Below are 5,997 nucleotides of genomic sequence, written 5' to 3'. Positions count from 1 at the left end.
GTTTAGTCTTCCCCAAGACTGTAATGTTTCCTGGGGTTATTGTGGGCAAACAGCAGGGCCTAGCACTTGGTCTTGTTGAACTTCATCCCGTTGTCCTCAGCCTAATGATCCAGCCTGAATTTGTACGTTTTTAAAGGTACAAGTAAATTTACTTGGAAGTATAAAAGATTTCTTTTCAATTTAAATTTTACATTTACCCTTCAAGACTGTACTTTTCACATGAGAACATGAGCAATTATGTAAGTGCTGTATTAAAAAAAAAAAAAAACTTTATTGAAATGCAAATCACTCTACAGCATAGGAGAAAAAGAGGCTGATGTTACACTAGCTCACTAGAGTGTTGCTTAGTACTGACTTTTAATATTTTCAATTATTTAAATAACTATTTCCTGTGTTGCAGAGATAGTTATCTGGCCTCATTACTTCTCAAACTGCAAAGATTATTCCTTGAGAATATATTAATGACATATAATTACTGCTTCTTTGCCAAATTGTTTTAACTCCTATTTGTTAATGCTCTATTAATGTTTAGAAACTGTTTTCCAAACACAACTGGTTCACATACAACAGGATAATATAGAGTAGTTACTATACAGAGTCTTTCAGCTCTGTCTGTGACTACGTCTCAGGTTTTATTCCAGAGGAGTTATCACTGACACAGGTGGTGGCAACCCTGATGACACACAGCCTTGTACGTCTGAATGCAGCCAAGATGTGTTATCTCAGGACTGAGAATGAAAAGTGCATCATGCAGACTATCTATAATGTAATGCTCCACAGTAAAATGCAGTCATTACTGATATTTTCCTGAAGTATAAATAATATGGATTTGTTTCTCTCTTTTCAGAAGTCTCATCAGACAATCTATTTTATCAGTGTTAATCAATTAGAAATACGAGCCCTTGTTAATCATTATTTTATAATTAAATCTACATAATACTGTTGTCCTACTAAAGGAGGAATTCCAGTATGGGCATGTCCTAATAGAAAAATGTCGCTAAAGCACATGATAGAGATTGACTACTGAAAGTTTTGAAAACAGACACTGATTGTTTAAACGTTTCAGTGACCAATTATTGGCATCTTTTATCAGATCTGCATTCTAACTAATTGTATCTTAAAAGCTGTAGGACCTGCTTGATCAGTAGTCTCATGGATTAAACAAAGAATTGATTTCATTTGGTTGTTCTAAACTTCAATATACTAAGGCTTAAAGGTTGTTTTTTTTTTCTTTTTTTTTTTTTTTTTCAGTTGACCACTCTTCTATCCTATACTATTCTTTTAATTATTAACATATTTCAAGTTCTACATGCTTCCAAATTCACCATAGTTTCAATAACTTCCATAATCTTTCATGTGCCTCCCTGAAGTAATAATAAACAAGATTACAATATAAAATAGTGGAGTCAGCAATCAAAACCCATTTCCAACTATGTTTGAAATTATGCTAAAAGATGGTATTTCTTCTGCCAGGTGTTTAGTTATATACAGGTTGCTCATACAGTTAGGATAATTTTTTTTAATATACTTGAAACCAGCATCTAAAAAATACAGAGTTTAACCCCATTACCAACTGTCTAATTAAATATAACAGACATTTTGGAAATCTAAAATCCTGAAATGTTTTCCTCTTAATATGATGAAAGTCCAGGTAGCCTATCAACTCAATTAAAATCTAAATGAATTGAACTTATCTCTAAATTATGAGACTCCTATGTTTAGTTGCCCAAATGTGATAATGTATTGCAGCTCGGACATCTAAACACAGGTGACCTATTTATTTGTCTAAACACAAGTGTTTAGTGCTTTTTTAGATTCTTTATGTTGTCTGAATTGAGGTGGCATCTTTAGATGGTCTGAGGTATCTTATACGGATTGTCCTGCCAGCAGTAGCTGAAGTTGTCTCAGATGATCTATCATATATTAGAGGTCAACAAACATTAGTGTTTAGGTTTCTGATTTAATCACTTAGGTGTTAATTCTCATAATAGTCATAATAACTACTACTACTAGTAGCTAGTAGTGCAACCCCACAAGATTGTGAACTTTTAATATTATTATGTAATTTTTAGAAATATTTGTCGTGAGTCAGTTGTGCTTAGCTCAAGCTCAGACTACACAGGCAACAAAGGAACACTGTGGAGAAGTGGGTTAACTGCTTCTCATGCTCACCACAAACGGTCTAATCAAAACCTGTGTGTATTACATGTTACATGCCACTTGGATACTAAAGCGCTATTACTAGCGTACATTACTAATAATGATATTTCAACCTACCTGTACTAATACCTGCCTGCAAAGATGTGTTTTCAGTTCCTTCCAACTCATATCATTCTATGTTTCTATGATTCTATGATAATAACTAAAAAATCCCATGTATATGCTGGTTTCAAGTATATTAAAAAAAAATTATCCTAACTATATGAGCAGCCTGTATATAACTAAACAGCTGGCAGAAGAAATACCATCTTTTAGCATAATTTCAAACATAGTTGGAAATGGGTTTTGATTGCTGACTCCTCTATTTTATACTGTAATCTTGTTTAATTGCAGACAAATGCAAGTGTAGATAGGTTGAAAGACCAAGAGGTGCTGGTTGCCAACATAGAATCATAGAATCATCTAATGGTTTGCTTGGAAGGGATCCTTAAGATCACCTAGTTTCAACCTCCCTACTATATGCAGGGACACCTCTCACTAGACCAGGTTGCTCAAAGTCCAGTCCAGCATGGCCTTGAACACCTCCATAGAAGAGACATTCACACATTCTCTGTGTAACCTATTCCAGTGTCTCACCACCCTCACAGCAAATCATTTCTTCCTAATTTATAGTCTAAATGTAGTTAAAGTCATTTCCCCTCATCTTCTTACTACATACCCCTATAAAATGTTCCTCCTCAGCTTTCTGTTAGGTCCCTTTCAGGCACTGGAATAGCCTTCTCTTCTCCAGGCTGAACAGCCCCAACTCCCTCAACCTGCTCATGTACGGGAGGTGCTCAAACCCTCCAGTCATCTTCATTAAGAAAACAATGTCTCTTCTCTTAATGAATTATTAAATTTGGAGTTGTGTTATTTCATAAAATAATATAATCAGTTAACATGTCAACAGTGGAAGAAATATCTGGAATATTTGAGCAGTGCTGATAAATATTGTAATTTCCAACACCTCAAAAAAATTCACAAAAACTATAAAGTAATTCATTATATGTTTTGGTTTGACTTTGATGGATTTGACTTCTCATTTATTTGAGTTAAAATTGCACCTTCAAGGAGAAAATTAACTTATTTGTACTATGTTTCAAATAATAACAAGATTCAAAATAAAAATTTATGGCAAGCTCAAGTTATGGAAATAATTTTATACATTTTGATGCACTGTCTAAACACAGTCTTGTTAACAGCAAAAAGTATGCAGCCTTACTTTCTGCTTTGATAAAGGAATTTGATAATAAATTTCAGCATTACTGAAAAAAGTCTTTTTTTTTTTTTTGTATATTTGCAATTCCATTTTTAATCAACTTAAAGATGTTACCTGCAATTTTTTCAAATGGAATGTACAAAGTTGCAATGAGATATTCAATTCAAAAAAAAAGTTTGATCATGTCTGATTACTAGACTTTTATAAGATTTTTCATAACAGAGAAAAATATCACATCTTATTCACTTCATTGCTTTTTTTTTTTTTTTTTTTTTTGTAGTACTTACACTTATAAACAACTATTTTAAAGGGTGAAGAATAGGAAGAGTAAAATTTCATCAAAAATCTCTGAGAAACACCTTGAGAACTCAGTGAGAATTGCAACCACTTCTATCAAAACAAACATTAGTACATTAGTTTAAAAAAAAAAAAAGATCAAATATCTCACTAAATTTATGTTTTTTTCCCTCTTTTGTTGTTGTTGCTGCTTTAATAAACAATTTAAAAAAATTTTCTTACTCATATACATTGACTATGTTATATATACTTTTATGTGACTCAAGATAATCCCTCTTCGCTCAGTGCAGATTGGATAAGCCAAAAGTTTAGATACCAATGATCTGAAGTGCATCACCTCAGCTTCAGCTGCCTTATTCTAGATCATGTATCATATTATCAGTCCTGTGCAGATGTCTGGATGTTTACAGAAGTTTCAAAAGGCACAAGACCAAACGTGTCATGCAGTCCTATGTCATGCATCCCAAGGTCCTGAAGCAACTAGCTGTGTACAGGTCTGGGGTTCCCAGAAAAAGAAAGACATACATCTACTGAGCATATCCAGAGGAAAGTCACAAAGAGAATCAGAGGACTGTAGCACTTCTCATAAAATGGCTGAGGAAGCTGGGCTTCTTCAGCCTGGAGAAGCAGTCTTTCAGGAGTTCATAAACAGGAGAGAAATTGACTTTTCACTCAGGAAGATAGTGATAGGGCAAGGTGGAATGGTTTTAATTTAAAACAAGGGAGATACAGGTTAGATACAAAAAATAAATTATTTACTCAGAGGTAGTGAGGCATTGGGACAGTTTGCTCAGAGAAGTTGTAGATGCCTCATCCTTGGAAGTGTTCAGTGCTGGATAGAAGGAGCACTGAGTTACAAGACCTAGTCAGACTCATCCCTGCTTATGGTAGGGGACTTGGAACTTGATGGTCTATAAGTTCACTTCCAATCCAAACTATTCTGTGATCCTATGATGCTATGAATACTTTTCCAAATTTTCATCAACTAGGTTGACTATCATGACTGTTTACACAACTATGGCAACATATGAGTTACATCTATGAAAGCTTCTTCCTTTCTTGAGATAACCTGAAGTTTTCCTTGCCATTCTCTTCTTCCCCAAGGAACCTATATCTTGCAAAAAGTACACTAGAGAAGTAAAAATTTCATTACCTACTCTTTAAAAATTAACATTATTTTAGGAATCTCTATTATCACATAAGTCTGAAGAAATTTAGAATGTTGGGCCCTGTGGTAATTTTTTAAAAATTGTATTTTAACTTCTTGAACTTAAATTATAGATAAAGTGTAGTATTTTAATTACTTATTTGTGCAGTCCAAATTCCATTCTTCAGATTCAGATAATTTTGCTACCAAGTAGCCTTGACATTATATTTTATACTTCATATGAAAGGATAAAATAAGACGTTAGCAGACAAAGTACAAACACATCATATAGCAGACAAACATGTCATATTCTGTGTCTTTATCAAATTTTACCTCATGGAGAAACTTTAAAATCTCTTAGACTTCCTTTAGGAGACTTTGAAGCAAAAAAAAATCTAATTAACATAATGGAATTCTATTTGTTTTTTATGCCACTCGGTTAAGAAATTGCCACAAAAAGACACTCACTAACAGATCTGAGATAACATCAAAGCTAACAGTTGTTTTCTCATGTAATTCTGGATTTTAGGGGAGAAAAGTGTAATTCAGTGACAATTTATTTAGATGGAATATTATGTTTGTTAATAATTATTTCTTACAAGAATTATGAAGCAATTATATTTACAGGAGATTTGAAACAGATTCAAGCTTTTTAGTGATACAATAGCAGCTGAACTAATTTGTATTATAACCTTATGAATCAGACAGTTTTCTAGTGCTACAGTGTATTGTGTCGATTTTTTTTCTTGACTGATGATGCTTCACAGACTGTTTAACTAGGATAAGATTTTTTGTCATTTAAGTTAGAATATGACTTCATAAAAAAAAATTTAAAATAAGATTTTAACTTTAAAAAAGTTCGTATACAGAAAAAAAGAAAAAGGAAAAAAAAATAGCTCTTCAACTTTTGAAAACTGTTCAAGACATTTTAATATTCAGGGTGTTGTGTTATGCACTGTAGTTCCATGCTCACCAAATTCCTTTCAAGCACTGCAGTATTTCTCCACAGGTGAAGTTTTAGTTTTCCATGACTCTATAAATCAGTTAACTTATATCACAAATGACACTTTCAGTTTTAAATTCAGTTATGAAATAAATATCTTAGAAACATATAATCAGAAAACATCCTGAGTTG

The sequence above is a fragment of the Meleagris gallopavo genome, chromosome 1 (genome assembly GCF_905368555.1).
Source record: "Meleagris gallopavo chromosome 1, MGAL_WU_HG_1.1, whole genome shotgun sequence".
NCBI classification, from domain to species: Eukaryota; Metazoa; Chordata; class Aves; order Galliformes; family Phasianidae; genus Meleagris; species Meleagris gallopavo.
This window is presented reverse-complemented; position numbering follows the sequence as displayed.